General features: G+C 31.7%; 1 protein-coding gene across 2 annotated transcripts in view; it reads right to left on the bottom strand.

Moving 5' to 3' along the window:
- Positions 1-8,787, bottom strand: part of LOC145305732 (uncharacterized) — a 104,686-nt gene extending 95,899 nt beyond the window's left edge. Inside the window, exon 1 of one of the 2 annotated variants that reach the window (XM_080147486.1) lies at positions 8,696-8,787. The gene's annotated coding sequence lies outside the window, so the exon portion shown is untranslated. The remainder of the gene's footprint in view (positions 1-8,695) is intronic. The other variant, XM_080147497.1, reaches the window with a different exon arrangement.
- Positions 8,788-19,724: the final 10,937 nt, after the last annotated feature.

The raw sequence follows: 19,724 nt of genomic DNA, 5'->3' as shown, positions 1-19,724 counted from the left end.
TTCAATAAATTGAAGTTCTTACGTTGCAACCACTGATATTAATCGAATGAAGGGGTAATTTTGTGTATCATAATTGGGGATGTACATCAATTTATAGGTAATAGTGTTATCCTATTAGATCCCTCGAATGAATTTACTTGCTGCGCTGGCAATGTACAATAATGTCCTGGCTTTAAATACACACATACACACACTTACAATGAACATTGAACACCTCTTTTTCTTTCTTTCTCTTTCATAGCTGGCACAGGAAATATCGTGACTGAGATGTATAAAGTTTAAAAGACGGCTTCAAATTATCTGACAACCTTTGAGTAATTTTATATACGAGGCTGGTATTATGCTTACCAGCCAAAAGTGGGAGAGAGAAAAAAAAAGGATGAAGGGGGTAAAAAAATGCTCACTGAATGAAAATCAATTATGTTTAAGCTCATCTTAGCGCCCGGGCCTAAATGGTTCAGCTTTTTTATGGTTATTTTCTAACAATTTCAGTTTTAAGAGCTTAGCTGAGGTTTGAGGTTTTTCTTTGTATAGCTGTAATATGCTTTAAATAAGATTTAATTTTTATCTAGATATATTTAATTTTAAATGTATTTATAAGAATGTATGAAGGGTAGACTAATTGATAAATTTAAGCTTTTTAATCTAAAAACATGCTTTACATTTCACAATAAAAATTTTTGAACATGGAAAAAAATTATCAAACCAAATGCCTGCTTCTAATAATACAAGAATATTTTTAAGTTAAGGCACTAGTTACAAAAAAATATTACTTTGAATCATACTTAATCTATACTTTAAGAAACTGTATACTAATCTGAATGACCTTTAAAAAAAACTCTGCAATTGCAAGGCAATATCTAGAATATATATAGCCGACCCAAAATTGCATTTTAATTCGCAGATTTATTCGCATTACAAGCTATTTCTAGTAGGTACAAGGTCAAAAATATACAATACACACACTCAAATATATAAACTGTTGAAATATACCTAATCCGGTTAATAAGATGGTATTAAAACTTTTATATATGTCAGGGCTCGGCAGCCGCGTAAGCTGCCGCAAAACGTTCAATTTGAACAATGTGCAGCCGCAAGAAACAGCCTAACTATTTTTGTAACATCAACCGCGCAATTTTTATTAATCGCATGTCAATTTATTAAGCATTATGCAGCCGAGCCGTAAAACTTCAGCTGCCTAGCCCTGGTATATAAGCAATAAATAGAAAATGCATATATAAAATTATATGGGAAAAATACAATGCTCAATTTAGTTTTGATAATACCATATCTTATTAAACATTTTTAAAACTGCATTTAAATATACACCATAAAACAAATAAAAATATGATAAATAGCAAGAAAAAAAAACATCGATCAACTCATGTAAAATCAATAAATATATAAAAACTGTGACAAAAATGATCTAAAATTACTGGTATTTGTAGACTGGTAATTTGTTAGAAGACAGATCTGAACAATCAATTGTTATACTGTAAAATTATCTGGTGGATTTTTTGTTCTAATTTAGATCATGCAATCTGAATCTTAAACTTGCCCTTGCATTTTAAAATAAAAATATATGAAACTAAACTATTTGTTGGATGTTTATTTTTTAGCAAACCTTGTATGATAAAAAAATTTATAGGATTGAAATATGGTTTCTTTTTTTGCTGGCATTTGGGCCTGTAACATACAAACATAAAAACACAAACATTTGAATCAGGAATGGGACAATAATAGTTAAATTAAATTACAACACTTTGAATACATAATTTAATACATGCTTCATGTAATATTTTCTACAGAGCAAATTGGAAAAATTTCGTTTTGGTCCATTCTCCTATCCTTTTTACTCCTGATCATACATACAATACACTGAGTCTAGAATTCAAATGAATCAGAATAGATTTACACCAAGGGTTCTTGCAGGGGTATATATTACAATTTTCAGAAAATAATTTCAGATAATAGAAACACTTTTTAGATTGTTAAATTTAGATTAAAATTTAGCTTAAAAAATTATGATTATTAAAAACAAAATTACCCTGTAAAAGTTATTTTTTTGAGCGTCCCGTGGTGCAATATCAAACATGCATAAAATACTGGGGGTGTAACAATAGGCCAACAAACAATGAAAATAAACCACACAAGGCCTACACATCATAACATCATGTCTGGCCAAATATGCTTACAAAAATTTGAACACGTAGCATTAGAATACATTTTTTTCAATTATAAAAGCAAATATACATACAGACATGTAAGAAAGATTACAAAAAGATTGTCAGACAAACAAATATTTGTCTACCATAGCATACCAGTTTTAAACTAATACAAATTTACATACAAATAAAATAAATTCATGTTTTAAATCTTTTTTTCCAAGAAAATAAATTCTTACAAACAAATTATAAAGATGATTTATTTTCCTTACAGCGTGTAGCCCAAAGCTTTGGCAAAGCATTTTAGAGAAATTCCATCCAATTATCTATTTAAAGCTGCAAATGATTTTTGAAATTTCTGTTTTAAATATTGTAAAATATATTTAATTAGTATAACTTTTTCACCTATGCATATTTTGAGGATTCTCATCAAAGAAAAAAAGACACATTTTTTAAAGAACAATGATAGAAAAAACCTGGGCCAAAATGATAACATTTTTCAGCCATCAATCCATCAACAAATGCAGATATTTTTACTCTATAACAAGGATAATATGGATGATAAGTAGCGCTGTATTATCAAGCTATTAAGACATTTAAAAACAATATTACGGTAATAACAAATAAAATCTTATGAACAAGTGAAAGGTTTGACGCGTAATTTAACTCTTGTTAATTAAGATACTGCCAAACAGACGAACATACCTTAATTCTAGTTCAGCTATGCTACAAACAAACAAAAAACAAGAGACCCAAATAAGCTGGGGATATTGATATTGACATATCTTATCCGGGAGCAAATTTTTATGTGTATTCAATCATCATATGTTATCGACCAAAACAAGAAAGGCAATTTCATATTTCACAAAGAACATAAGGAAAAGATTCTTTAAGGATTATAGTAATTAATTACTAAATTAATGAATAGTAAAAAGCTGACTTTTAAACGAAACAGATAAAAAAATCATCTCAGTGCTCAAATATTTGTGCAAGCGAATGAATAATCAGGGATGTAAAGTATCTTTAGAAAAAAATTAAAAGGAACTCAAAGCTTTTTTAGTACATATACATATATAAATTTCATAAATGGTCTTAATTCCTGCCCGGGACAGTGTAAAGTTCATGTATGACGTCATAAAAATACGTCTATTATCCATCTCTTTTTTAGGGATTTCCCCACCTACTTCTCTTATCATTCTCCATTTTGATGACGTCACACATGACACTTTCCGCTATCCCGTTTGTGACCTGAATTTATCCTTAATACCTAGTTCACTGAAATTAACACCCTGCAAAAACATCTTAGCACACACAGATTAAGGCATGGGGAATAATTAACCTATTAAATGGCCGAGTTAGATCATGCGCCAAACATTATAAACTGGATGAAATACAAACATACACTTGGAATAGGATCCACGGATTGCGCCATGTTGGATTACGGAAACAAGACTAATAAATAATAATTTTGTTTTCCAATCTTTAGTGGTATATTTCTTTAGATGAATATGCTTTGCTTTTTAAGGACTGTTTTTATACTATTAAAGGGTTTTCTTTTTTTTTAAACACGGCCAAATTCTTGGGACCCCTCATACATACACATATCATTATACTTAGAACAAGTCTATAATTTAGTGTTACAAAATATACACAATAACATTACTTAGATCATATCTCAGGATACACATATAAGAAGTAATGAGTCTACGAATAACTTAATTTGGAGTTCCAAAAATTATAGTTGTAAAAACATTTTTTAAAGCTTTAAAAATGTAATGCAAAGAAAACAAAGAAAAAATGTTTCAAAAGTTCCACTATACTTTAATTGAGAATATAAACAAATCTGAAAGGATGCTATATAAGTTTATTGGTTACGAATTTCATGATTAAGGTTACTAAAAATCTGCGGTTACTTGATACATGTAAAATTACTTACTTACATCTAGATAATAATACATAAATAAATTATTTCAAAATTTAACAAAACTACATCCAATACCTAAATTGGAGGTAGAATAGTTTATCTAACAGATGAAATGCACTCTTAAAATTTCAAAAATTAAGAAAGTGTTTAAGCTGTAAAGAATGTAAAATTTACATATTTCTAAAAGAAATCCCATTAATAGATTCAATAATATGTCAATTATCTTAGCATTAGTAACGCGAGCCAACAAAATTCAGCATCAAAATTCGATTATCTATCCTTCTCTAATCTCCCCCCCCCCCCCCACATATTTTCTTTTATTATATTCGGGAAGAGGGGGGGTTATATTTCCCCTTGCCTATCAATTGGGGTGGTAGAAATCTTAATATGCAATTCATTTTAATAATACATTGAAATATCCAAACTATTAAATTTTAATATAAAATATAATTGTAATATTATTTCTTGAATAATTTAAGTCTTTAGAAATCTTTGAATGCTTTTGTTATGAGTACTTAAAAAGTTACAGAATCATGGTGCTTGTTTTTTAAGTGTTTAAAGTACTTGGGTATTATTATTTAAATGTTATGCTTATGCTTCTTTAAGATAATATTTAATAAACGCTCACTTAGACATAAAGGTTATAATAATAGTTTCAAGTTTTTAAAATTGAAAGTTTTTCAAAGCGTAGCTATTATACATCAATTACTGTATGTAGTCTAAAATTATGTCTCTTTACTACAATTTGAAGCAGCTTATAGTGCCTAATTATATTGGTCATTTGTATTGTATGACATAATTTTTTTTATTAGAAACTATAACCTGTATTTAAAGATGGTGTACTTTTCTCAAAATCGGGCTTTAAAACTCATTTGAAATAGTGGGTACTAAAATTTATTCAAACTCCACTCCTTAAACAAATTTTAGCAATGTAAAGTTTCTCATTTACAAACAATCATTTGTAATGTAATATGTTTAAAGGATTAATTTATAGCGCCAAGATAAATCATATTTTTTGCATAGATATTACCATAATGGCGTATAAACATAAATTTTAAGACAACCTAGCAGGGTGTTTTAAAACTCGTGTTCAATAAATAATCTTAGCATATTTTAGTACATTTGACTGTAATGGTCTCTTTTTTATATTTGTTTTAATTTTAATTTGTTAAAACAGCCTTGATAAAAATTTATCAAAATAAATAATTTCCTGCGAAGATTGTTAAAACAAGGACAATTATATTCTTAAGTAGAGCAACAAAATAATAACATAACATGTAGAAGAAGACATTAGTAAAATATATAAATCTGTTTGCTTTAATTAATTTTATATGCAAGTTTCTGATGTAAAAGTAGTTTTGATACTTTATTATAGGTTAGGTTAGGTAATGATTGCCACGCAAGGTTATTGCCCACAGGGGCTAGAAATAGGAAAAAAGCTACTGTGAAAATACGACAAAACCCGCCACTTCGTTTTATTTCCATGATCCTAGTATAGTGATTAACAAAAAACAACAACTAAAAGAGTTGCTACGACTCTACAAATTAACATTTAGAACTGATCTTATGACCCCCAATCTTTTTTATCCATCCATTCAACTTTGTCTTTATAATTAATAAGAACAAAATGCTGGGATCTAAAGGGATAAGACAATGGCCAATTTGATGTACATCCCCGATTGTGATATACAAAATTAACCCTTCTGTAAATAACAATTAGTGATTTAAACGTTTGAACACTCAACTAAATAAACCAACCAATCAAAATTTACTAAAGTCCCCAAAGTTGTTTAGCCAACGAATAATAATACGTTATTATAAGTGGGACTAGTGTAATAAACAGCCTAATGTCCCCTCCCTCTCTCTAAAACAAAAATACATTTATTTAAACTAATTTAATTGTTCCAGAAAACATCATTATGTGTTTAAAAACAATTATTACTTCCTTATTTAAACAATTTTAGAAAAATTAATATTTCAAAATTGCACTCCTTTAAATCGTACAATTTTTAGCAAATATCTTGGATCGAGTCGAGATTACGAAATAAGATATTTTTGGCAATTGTAATGGCTGCTTACAATCAATCTGCTTAATGTTCATTAAATTTATTAAATAATGTATTAAGCCAATATATACAATAAAAAGGCAAACGGCAAGGTAAAACGCGCATAAAATCATTCTTTTGGCAAGTTTACGTGCACTCTGTATTAAAACTTTGTTTAATATTGGATTATTTATAGACATTGTTTACAAAATTAGTAATGTGCTGTAGTTTCAGCCGTTTTACAGTTAGCAGTCTTCAAAGTAACCGAAAAAATTCTTCTTTGTATGTCCAACATGATCCCAAATGTATTTTGCCAAAGGGTTTGGTTACTTAACACACAAAACAAAATGAAAACAAACCGAGATACACCAAACGCAACAGTGTAATATTATTAATTGAATTTGAAAAAAAAAGATAACATAAAAATATTGCATTCATATTTATATCTAACTTAAATGGTTTCTATTTTGTATAAATAAAGTGGTTGTTAAAGCTTAAAAACCTTAAAACATTTTGGTCATAACACATTTTATTACAACAATTTATTTGAAATGAATTTTGAATGAATTCTGCATAACGTATGACCACCTCGTATGAAATCCAACGACATTGCAGATATTATTGCAAAACAATCTAGAACAATACAAACATGTGAACTTCTTGTTAAATAATTGCGCTGATGTTATATCGATATTTGACTATCTACATAATGTCAACTAAAAGTGTACAAAGAGAGGGGACATTGGGCTGTTTATTACACTAGTCCCCAAACACTTATAATAATGTTTTCTTATTCGTTGGCTTAACAACCTTGGGGACTTTTATTGAACTTTTATCGGTTGGTTCATTTAGTTGAGTGTCCAAAAGGTTCCACCACTAATTTAAATCTACAAACAGGATAATTTTGTGTATCATCATTAATTTTAACACTTGGCATAGTCGACGTAAACAATGTAAAAAATTTAGTCAATTCCTACCGCCAAGTTCAACATGGCTTTTATCCACCAAACAAACGCGCAGAGGATATTTCAAGGTTTAGAAAAATATTTTTGTGTAAAAAAATGACAGGATCCATAAAAAATGAAACATCAAAAGTTCATTCCCTCGCAGTACACAAGCATCCGTTGCACAGATATGTTAGTCGCAAAGGTATTGCGTTGACATACAACTCAATGACCATAATAAATGTCGATAATAAAGGGGTATAAACGTGTTCATTATTGACATATAGTGATATTGGACTTAAGTATTTTGTTAATACAATATAAGCATAAGAGTTTTACTGGGAAGCTGCACGTTTTTTGTACATATTTTGGTTTTGTGTTATTTTTATATATTTTTCTTCATATTATTTTCATATTTATAAAAAACAATAGTGACTAAACATTCATTTAATTTCATTTTATTTCTATGTATGTAATCTATGTCGATTCACATAAAAACAACTGAAACTCAAGAGCTGTCTAGGAGAAAACCAGAGCTTGGCAGCCGCACAACAAAAGCAATAAACCGCCAAACCTTACTTACTCGCTAATCCTAATTTCTTTTTCGCCAGTCCCTAGAGTAATATTTTTAATGAATATAAAAAGCCGCTGGCCGCTTTTCAGCGGCCACCAATCCCTAACAAAAAAAACCTGTCTGTCTGTCCATAATATAATATGTATTTGACACAATAACGCCAAGATTATGATCAGCCCCCGCTGTAATTTTAGGTTTAGTGTCTACTGATAAGCTCCAAATTGTCCACAAAACTTGGTTGTCATTTTTAAAACAATATTTCATAGAAGTTTAGATTTAAAATTGAAATTCTTACTTGAAATTACAACCAGAAATCGTTAAAACCATTTTAATAATTATTATATGAAATGAGCTAGAGAAAAAAGTATTAAAAGATAAAATAAGAAAATTTGACCATTGAAATATAAAAGATTTAAGCTTAAGGTTTTTATATAACATACAAATTTTTTAGTATCGCAGCTACTCTATGTCTGCTATAAAGTATGTCTGTTTGTCTGACCAATAGTTTTTACGTCATTGGTCAACAACGATAATATTTTGTTTCGTTTACGAATATTAATTTTAAAAAAAATAGGTTTTGCTAGTGATTTATTGAAAATATCTACTAATCAGAACTTATTTATATATTTTTTTAAGTTTCTTAACTCTAGCTGCGCTTCTTAAGTAAATTATTGTCCTTGCTAAGTCAATGAATGAAAAGTATATAAATGTATATGTATAGATTTATCTTATTTTGTATAGATGTTTGCTTGTCTGTGAATACATACTTCATATTTCCAATCATATGATCAGGATTCATTCAAAAGTTTTGGAGCTTGGGTTATTCATATTCATATTCATACAAATATATACATAATGTTATTTAATATACATACATATGGATGTAATAAATGGAGATATTTTAAACAAATGCCTTACCGTACCACAAGAAAACATCACTTATCCATTAAAATCAAACATTTTTTATTATAAAATGATGCGATTAATAAAAATCCGATTTTTAAAAGGATGATCTTAAAAAAAGTTCACATGAAAAAACGCACCTCACAATTTTGTACACAGTCTCCGTCTGCTGGGACGGTCTGATGCAAACTGAGCTGTGGAGTGTTATGCGGACCACCACGACCAGAATCTCCCATTCACTTTCCTCTCCCCGTGTACATGCAGTCAGTGGCGAGAGAGACGACCGTGTTCCCTTATTTTTTCCCTTTCAGTGAAACCAAAAGTTATGGGCTCCCCATTTTCGCCCCCCCCCCGCCCCCCCCCCCCCGTCTGTCAATTTTTCCTCACAGTTGTTTTCCCTTTCATTGAACGCAAGTTTCCCTTTCGTTTGAACAAATTCTTACGCGCCTCAGCTCAACCATACCCCCATCCCTTCTCCCGCATTTTCTCTTTCGTTTCTCTCGCCGAATATCTCTCTTCCTTCCTTCCTATCTATAGCTAGATAGAGGTTAGTTCCTGAGTTATTTGTGTGTGTGTGTGTGTTGTGTGTGTGTGTGTGCGTATAAAATGCGTCGGACGTAGGAATCTCACCCACTTGCCTTCCCCCACGTTCCTAAACCGGCCTACACTTGAACCCTAACTAACTAACCCACTACCCTTTATTTTAAAGGTAGATCGACGACGCGTCGCTAGTTCCTTCATATGGCTCATATGTTCAATGTGTGTGTGTGTGCGTGTGTGTGTGTGTTTGTGTGTGTGTATGCTTGTCTATCTATATAGGAGTGGTTTCAGGGTTATAGCGTGCGGTGTAACAAGTGTTTGTGTGTGTGTGTGTGTGTTTGTAAGGCCCAGACCTAAAGACCAATTTTTTAAAAATACAACAAAATTTTGTCTTTTAGCAAAATGATTAGCTCTAGGAACGATAAATAAATTTAAAGAGTAAAATATTTATGAATATTGAAGTAATAATTGTAGTCATTATAAAAGCTATATGTTACTCTGTATAAATAGAAACACTTTGTAGGGTAAAACATTTTTTTTGCTAAAATTTGATCACAAAACAATCATTTATGGATATAACACTAAGTTTTGTTAATAAATCATTAAATATGAATTTCTGAAACATTAAAAAAGCTCTTTTTTGTATCAACACCCAAAGACCGGTATAGCGATGAAACCACTTTTGCCCAATACGATATATTCATGTGGCTGGTACAAACACACGCACACACACACACACACACACATGCACAGACTAGTACACAACACACACACACACTCAGAAAATATTCTCATGAAGCTCAGGTCAGCAAAAGAGAGGAAAAACTGGTGATGCCAACAAAAAATTATCAACCCATTTTTTAGAAGAAAATTCATAAATAGGTTTATAATTTTCAAAAAAAATAAGAAAAGTTAATGATAACAAAAAAGCATGTCTGGAATCCTTTTTGATAAATTCATGGAGATAGGAACCAAAGTTATTTTAAAACAATTCTTAAAGAAATAAGATAAAACTATAAAAAAAGATTTTGAATTAAGAGAAAAAAAGCAATTTAATGTTTCCAAATAGCATACACAGAAATAAATATTTTGAGTTGGCAACTTATCCCATTTGAGCAGATGTGTTATATAACAGGGATCTAAAGGGATAAGCCAATGGACTTTACTCAACTTAATGAACCAACAAAGTTGACAAGTAAACAAATAAAAAACGTCTCTATTAAACTTTAAGAACTAGTGTAATAACCAGCCCAATGTCCCCTCCCTCCCTGACTATATTAAGTAGTAAAAGTAGACAAAAAATTCTTTGGTTTGGGTCTATAAAATCTTTAAATTTTTTCCTCACTATATTTCAAAGCAAATATAGTCAGCATATTATAAAATTAATATTAATTTTTGTGTCAATGAAGACAATCTCCTGCACACAGAAATCCCCGAAAATAACGAAAATTTAAATGGTTACTCCTTTATAGATCTGAAATATTGGTTTGTAAACAAAAAAATAAACTTTTAGCGGCTGCGCCCCTAGCATCTAGGGGCTCTATATTCGAAGGGCTAAATAAGGACAGAAAAATAGCTTAAAACCATACCCAGACTTATTTATAAAGAATAGCCTAAAACCATCTCAGGGCCTATACAAAACTTCGCTCCTAAAGAGAACCATATCGGTTCAGTGGTTAGCGAGATCCTTCGCTACAAACAAAAAAGCTTATTACTTTACATTATATGATTGTCCCAACTGCTTTAGTTTTATGATTTTTAAGATTTTCCAAGAAAAACAAAACTATACGATACCTTTCTTGCTTTATTGAAGTCTCTATCTCTTTCTTCATATGGTTACAACATGTAGTTCCATCTGTATTTTTGGATGTCTTCTTTTTAGTAGCAAAGCTACTCTATGATTAACTGACAGTCAGACAGTCCGTAACTATATGAGGGAAATGTGATTTCAGACCATCTTTTAGGTTTTTTAAATGCCTAACCACTGCGGGGGGCTTATTTGTACATTCATATCTTAACCTAACCTAATCTGTATAGAAATACTTAAGCAAATTAATATTTTAACACTCCTGCGTTTGTCTACTCCGACGTTTGGGACTTCTGCGTTTGTCCTGGAACCCTTTAAAGTTAGAGGGTTGGAATCTCTATATTGTTTAGTCTGTCTATCTGTCGGTCGTGCTTTGCTTCTTATGGATGTTTTCATCCTTGTTTTGTCCTAAAGTACGTTCCTCTGTCCTACAATTATTTCATCCTTATAATAAAGTAACAGGATCTCTGTTTGTGTGTCTGTATGTACCGAAGGATGCAACTTACCGCTAAACTAATATGATTCTATACTGTAGCTTCTCTATAACTATTTTGGGGGAGGGTACCACCAACCTCCCAAGAGAAATGACCCATAGAAATATTATTTTTTTCAAATGAAATAAAAAATGGTGGGTCAAATTTAACCCCCCATAACCTCAAGAAATAAATTTGTATTGTATCTTTTTGCGAATATTGATGACTATACCTATTGGTTTAATATATGCGAAAGTGATTTCCCACCATCAAATTTTGTTTAAGAATCGCCAGTTTTCACACAAAAGCTAAGTATGCATAATTTTGATTAACTTAGAATAGCACCCACACGGGATCATACCAGGGATCTAAAGTGATAAGACAATGGCCGATAAATTGATACACATCCCCATTGATGATACACAAAATTACCCATTCTGTAGATTACACTCAGTGGTTGAAACGTTTGGACAATCAACCTAATCAACCAACCAATAAAAATTCAATGAAAGTCACTAAAGTTGTTAAGCATATAAACAAGAAAATGTTATTAAAAAACTTTGAGGACTAAAGTATTAAACAGCCCAATGTCTCATCCCTCCCTAAGATTGTACCCACTCCATTTATAAGATTAGGTTTGGTTGAGTTAGTTAATGTGGCTCAACACGTAGCATCCGCTTGTTGTCGGGGAGGTGATAGGTTCACATCTCGTCTTAACGAGGCTTTATAACTTAAGACGGTAAAAATGGTTCCTATCGTTGCTATGTAAGGTGCATGACATTAATAGTTTGAGTAGAGGGAATGCCATGGCCAAAAAACAGGCACATCAGACGATGATTGTGCAATCAAAGAGTTGGTTGTCTGATGGGTTAATTAGCCTAATATCCTGGATGTTTGGACATTAAAAGATATATTTGGCTACCCTCACAGTTACCCTGGGAAGTAGGACCTGACTTTAGATGTCATGGACAGCAGCCTCGTCCATATTAGGTAAATAATAGGTATTGTTTATTATCATTAAATTAGGCTAGTGTCGAGCAAGCAAAAGACTTAGACCGGGGAAAAGGGTTTCCTTGCAGTTTTAAGTCGAATTTTGTTTTTGTCGAATTTTGTTTTGGTGGAATTCCAATGGAACCCATAATTTTGTATGATAATAATTCTCTTGAATACACACTTATACAAATATTAGAGATATGATACCTGACAATTAGAGTAAGGTATAAATTTACCTTTTACACAACAACAATATTTTGTTTTAATATTTAGATAAAGACTCCTAATAAGACCTATTAGACTAAGACTTGAGAAAAAAAGCCTCTATAACACTAGAACGGAAAATTTAGTTTTTACAATGGTTTCTGTTTCATCAAACCATTGTACAAACACATATTTTAAAGAACGTGTCCTAAAGTTTGTGATTTAAAAAAAATAGTCGGTGTTTTTAGTAAGAAGTAGATTTAAAATGATCAATAGAATTTAGCAATGCAATCAGTTTTTTGTAGACCTCTTATATTTGAAGTAATTTAAGTTTTTAAAAAAGTTGGTTTTAAGGTACTAAAACGCCAATTTGAACAAAAATAGTAAGATCTTTAATTTGACGCCTTACTTTTTGAATTATGTTGAGTAATTATTGAAAAGATTTTTTTTTGTTGAATCAAAACTTTGAACTTTTGCAGCTCGTCACGAATGGGTTAAAGAAAAATCACAAAAGTTTGGACACTTCCTTTTGATGTTTCTAGAAATAATTTGTCTATCTAATTACACACCTCATATGTGTTTAAGGTGTGTATGCGCAATTTTTAGAGAAATTGTTTATGTGCTTTATTAGTTGTTAAGCCCAGGGAGGAAGGGGAAATTGGCCTGATTATTTTCCAAGTCCCCAAAGTTTTATAATAACGGTTTCTTATTCGTTGGCTTAACAAGTTTGGAGACTTTAATGAAATTTTATCAGTTGGTACATTAAGTTGAGTGTTTTAATGTTTTAACCACCAAATATAAATACAGAAGTGGTAATTTTGTATAACATCATAGGGGATGTACCTTGATTTATCAGCCATGGTCTTATCCCTTTGGATGCCTGTGTGAAGCTTCTCTATTATTATTTATTTTATCTGTCCGTCTGTTAGTTTGTAACACTCAGATATAAAAGATATCCTTATAAAAAAAATAACAGGATGTGTGTTTGTCTGTATGTCTGTCTGTCTGTTTGTTGGTACCGAATGATCTCGCTAACCGAGGAACTGATCGGGTTCTCCTTAACAGGGTAGCTTCTCATAGTCCCGGGAAGGTTTATAACTATTTTTGGGAGGGTACCACCACCCTCCCAAGAGAAATCACAAAAAAGCTATTTTTTTTTACGTATAGAGACTCCTACGCAACATAGCTAACTATCGTAGAAAGTTGAAATGCAACATAGGTATCATATCATTTTTAAACAAAACCAAACATTTCAAGTGCCACTAGAGACTTCTAGGGGCGTAGCCGCTAGTTCAAGATAAACTGTTAAAGAATTCATCTTACATGGATAAAATTTTTGACAGTGGGAACACCAGAACCTAAATAATCCTCGAACCAAACTGTGGATCTTAGAGCTTCCCTTATTTTTTTTCAATTTGTCAGTAACTTGTGTCTAGCCCAGGTGAAGGGCACCATCGCTGAAATACCATATCCATACGGAGTTTCCTGGATCTCAACCATACCTATCCTTAAGTAAGCATCAAAAACCTTCCATTAAAGTTTATTTCAAATTTTATTTCTGATCTTTAATAAAGAGCATTATTACATGCCCAATTGTTCTAGAGACAACTAACCCTTTAATGTCACAGCTTTTATATAAATTTGCAGTGTGCATGGTTAATATATGCAACTGTTAATAGGCCAAAAACAGACGAGAAAAAGAAAACTAACTAACTCGCAAATGGATTAAGACAAAAATATTTCAAAGTAACTTTGTTTATTTATAAATAAATTGTTACATTAAAACCAGGGATCTAATTCTAAAGGTACATCCCCAGTTGTAATACTCAAAATTACCCCTTCTTAAGATTACAATTAGTGGTTGAAACGTTTGGACACTCAACTTAATAAACCAATCAATCAAATTACATTAAAAGTGTTAAAGTTGTTAAGCCAGCGAATTTGAAAACTTATAAAACTTTGAGGACTAGTGTAATAACCAGCCCATTGTCCCCTTTCTCTCTGCATTAAAACTATATAATATTTACTAAATACATAAGTGCACTAAAGAAATATTATATTCATATATAAGTCTTTATTAAAATGATTAAATGTTATCCTTACCAAAGAAGGAGAGAACTATTTTCACGTTTGCATATGATACAAGCAAAAAATAGCATTGTGCTCCATAAATAATTAATTGAGTTAAGGTAGAGTGGCTGCTCAATTATAAGAATTATAGAAATTGCTACTCGTGTTTCAGTTATCTAATGCGTTCATCGTGGCGGCTTCGTCTGCAGAATATCCGAAAGTAGCAGCTTATACTGACTTATAAAAAAATGACGTCATACAATACAAATGACCATTGCTAGGCCAGTATATATTTGAATTTAACAATGGCCTATATACTGGCCTATAATTGGGGATTTGTATGATGTCATTTTTTATTAGGCACTATAAGCTGCTTCGCAGTTGTAGTAAAATCATGAAAATAACAAACAAGCGAAATAAACCTAATATGATATTTGGGGGCACGATTTAAAGGTCGTCAATTCTACTATGTGTTGACCCAAAGCGATAGCTGAAAACACGCATATGTTTCGTAAGTTTTATGTAAAATTAATTTCGTTGTTTATAAGTTGTGCGAAATGTTATCACGGCTGCTGGTAAAGATTTCAAAAATGTTTACAAACAAAAACCTTACTGCTACAAATCTAATACAAATTAAACCTAGATAAAAACTTTGCAACCTAATGCATCCTTATTTGAAGTAGCGCAGCTATTCTTTGATCAGGGTAAGTATGTACGTACGTCCGACCAAGTTTAAACCAAATTTAAGTAAAAAACTTGTTCATACTAACAGGGAGAAAGAGGGGGGACAATAGGTTGTTTGTTACACTTGTCCCCAAAGTTTTATAGTAACTTTTTTTTATTCGTTGGCTTAATAACTTTGGGGACTTTAGTAATCTGTTGAGTTTTTAAACGTTTCAACTACTAATACAGAAGTAGTAATTTTGTACATCATCATTAGGAAACTACATCATTTCTCGGCCATTGTCTTATCCCTTTAGATTCCTGGTGCTAGTATGCTCTGCTTTTATTAATAAAATTATCCTTGTTAACTACTGATTTATATCTCATTAATTTATCCGCTTTTATCCTACGAAATTAACATATCAATTATTGTTAAAATAGTAGCAATCATTATAAGCAAAGAATATATAAAATTTCTTTAAACTAAAACAGCATAGAGCCTTAATAAATTTTATACATTATAAACGCAGCAACTCTTTCACTATGCTCACAAGTCAAACAAGGATGACAACATAAAAGTAAAGCTCTAAAACGAGAGGATAAACAAATATTAATACTTGTAGATTCTAGAATGTCAGAACTGAATAAGCAGAATATATACATATGTATACAAGTCAAAGCAAAATTTTAAGTATATTTTTTTGCAAAACTATTTATGTTTAAACTTTTATTTTTAAGACTTGATATAAATAAAAAAAATTTAAATGGATGTGCAGACACTCTATTAACGATTATAGAGCTGTTACGCTTTCCAAATCGCACCTAACTTCTACATAAATCACCATTCCAAATTTGAAATTGATAGGACAATTCTAATATGCCACAAATTAACGATAAGATCTTTTCGTTTCGGACGGAAATACAGATGGACAAACCGACTCTAATTATAAAAAATATTTGCTTTAAAAAAAATTTTTAAACTTTAACATCAAAATCTAGAATTTGATATTTACAATGATATTATTAAATTTTCAACAACACCGGCAAAACAAAACCTTGAAACCCCTAAAAATATCATCTTTGTAAACCTACACAGGGATCTAAAGAGATAAGACAATGGCCGATAAATTGATGTACGTCCCAAATGATTTTTTACAATGTTACCCTTTCTGTAGAATACAATCTGTGGTTGAAACGTTTTGACACTTTACTTAAAAGAATCAACCAATAACAATTCAATAAATGTTAAGCCAACGAATAAAAGAAAACTTTGGGAACTAGTGTAATAAACAGCCCATGCCCCCCTCTTCCCTGGTAAACCCATAGGAATGTTTGATAACAAGAATGACTATGTCTGTAAAAAGGAAGCTCAATAGAGACACAGCCATTTGAATATTCAAGAAACAAAATGTTCCTCAGGACAGCATTAAAATTTGCTCAACATGGACATGCTTTCCTTATGTAATTACAGAACTGCTACGCCCATTTCAACATGCCTAAAAGGCTCAGGAATTAGTATTTCTAAAGTATATTATATCATGTCAAAATATCTTGTTATATAAATTAGTAAGGCATTTTAAGGCAACTACTGAACCGATTAAGTTCTTCATTTTAAGGCAGCTTCACATATACGCCGTATATATCAAATATATAGAAAAGATTTGCCTTCTTTAAAAAAATATGTCAAGATATTTGAATGTTTCTCTCTACCATACATGAAAATCATCAACTTCAAAGATTTGAAGTTTTAATAAACTTACAAAAAAGCTTGCTTCATAAACTACAGCGCTTTGTACATATATAAAAAGAAAATTTTCAAGAGTGCCTAAAACTTCATGGGGTTCTATCCCACAAAAGCGTTTAAGAACACTAGTTACCTAAATGTTATTTTTTTTCGATGGGTCGGTAACCTATTCCATATCTGCCTGTTCAAATACAGACCCCCTTGAGGCAAGGGGGATAGCTGCTAATATAATACAAAGTAGAACAGTGTCTGTATTACTTCACCCCACATGTTGTATAGATCCCAGATGCATAGCAGCGAAGCCACTTATAAATTATAAAGGACAAACTGACGCAGAAAAATGCGTAAACGTATGAACATCCTAAAATGGTAAGGGTAGGGTCAAAAGAAAATGAGAAGGTTTTGCGGTTAACTAGAAAAGAGAGAAACAGAGAAAGTAGCGAAGCTCAAAATTTATTGATAGACATCAGGAAAAAATAATCTTTTGGGTATGGTAAAAAGACATAAATGAAATAAATCACGAAACCTTTTAAAAATGTATAATATCTTTTGAAGCATTAAGCTAATAATAAAAACGTAAAATCTAGGAATCGATCTAGCACCCCAACAAATAGCAAGTCTTCATTAAATTTGGTGAAAATATGTATAATGTTGACTTAATTAATTCCTAAAAATTTTAGCTGTTTATCTTGAACAGGAGTCGAAAAAATCAGGAAAACTTGAAAAACTAGGAATCGATCTAGCACCCCAACCAATTATCATTTTTTTGAAAAAACTTTAAAGTAATGCGTAAAATGTTGACTTAAATAATCCCTAAAAATTCCAGGAGTTTATCTTGAACAGGAGTTGAGATAATCATGAAAACTTGAAAAAACTAGGAATCGATCTAGCACCCAAATCAATATACTAATCTTAATAAAACTTAGGAAAAACATGTAGGATGCAAATTTACTTAAATCCTGAAAATTTCAGTTGTCTGACTTGAAAAGGAGTCGAGAAAATTACGAAAACAAAAAAAAATAGGAATCGATCTAGCACCCTAATTAACAAACAGATGGACTAAACAATATATAGATTAGATGTGCATATTTCATGGGAATCTTCACTAAAAATTTCAGCTGTCTATTTTTAATAGGAGCCGAGAAAATCACGTTTTTCCCACTCTGTCTCAGACAGACGGACAGACGGACGGACGGACATTTCGAATTATAGAGTAGCTTCGCTACTAAAAAAGGATACACCATGGGGTTGAGGTTGTTAACTCAAATAAAAAAGTCATGGAGACAGTTTTTTTTCTTAAGCTTGGCGGCTGTTTACCTTATTGTGGTTCAGTTAAAGCAATTTACTGGTATTTTTAGCTGCGAATGCTATTAGATTTTCTAAATTGGGCCGTCATTGTTTTTAGTGCGTCTTAAAACTGTTTTTGAGTAACTGCTAGCTGTAATTAATATCAAAAACACCGATTCTCAGCTATAATTTGACTATTAATTAAGAAAAGAAATGCTAAACATTGCAGGTAAGCTATCCATGGTTTAACAATCCAATGTTATTAGAAAATTAGAGAAGGATTTTGGGTAAGACTATGAAAATGCATAATTATTTGCAAAGGAAAGATAAAGATTATTATCATATCTGGACCAAAATTCTAGGCCACAACATTTCTTGTGATCCTGTGTGGTCCTTCAACAAGTCTTTTACAAAGATTTATAGGAATTATTCCTTTAACCCTTAACAGTCGGGCCCCTTGCCGCACCTTAATCAGTCGGGGGGGGGGGGGGGGGCGTTCAAGGCCCCCCCTCATTATCTCAGTTCCTATTAGAGCTAGAGGGCTAAATTTTTTTGTGCAAGTCCCCTGTGTTATGGTGAATTTCCGACCTTAAGTAAGTCAAGGTCAATTTCCGCTTCCTTCACCATTTTATTTAACAACCTTTGTTTTTAGGTCCTTTTTTACTTAAAAATGTAAAACGGCTGTAATTTTTTTATTTTTAAAGCTAGAAAAAATTTTTTTTGCAGAAAATGTTTATTTTTATTTAAATTTTATAATTGAAATATCAAAACCTAAGTTTCAGCGACCGCAGCTGTACTTGGCAGCTGCCAGCCGCCGCAGTCGGCGGTCGGCGGGAAAACGGCGGCGGATCTTTATGAAATTTTAATTCATTATGTAGACATGTAAGAAAAGCTTAAGTTTAAAATTTGAAGTCTCTAAGTCAAAATTTGCGGCCACAGGAGCATTTTAAAGATTTCTGGAGACCTGGAGGATCAGGACCTGCAGGATCATACCTGGAACCTGAAATTGACTTGAACACCTGTATTTAATATGAGGATGTACTACTAGAGGATATTTTAGTATTTTGGTAAGATAAAATGCTTTGTTTAAGTCAAAAACAAATTTTTGTTCTTTACCTGGATGACCCTGCCAGGTTTGCTGGCATCCTGTGCCCGCCAGGATAAAGATATTCAAAAAATTCCAACTCTCATTCCCGGATGGGGGGGAGTGCCCCCCCCCCCCCGACCGTTAAGGGTTAATCGTCTCAGAGAACCCCCCCCCCACTTCCCCTAAAAAATAATTTTGTATTTCTTTCTTTAGGGAACGGAAGATTAGAATTAAAATAGTCCTGCAGGATTATATGTAACCCCTTCCCCCACCTGCAAAAATGAAATTTTGAAAATAAGGT

Source organism: Acartia tonsa, chromosome 2 (assembly GCF_053477335.1).
Source record: "Acartia tonsa isolate MP-2025a chromosome 2, ASM5347733v1, whole genome shotgun sequence".
NCBI classification, from domain to species: Eukaryota; Metazoa; Arthropoda; class Copepoda; order Calanoida; family Acartiidae; genus Acartia; species Acartia tonsa.
The sequence above is the reverse complement of the archived record's forward strand: the minus strand, read 5'-3'. Positions and strand labels throughout refer to the sequence as shown.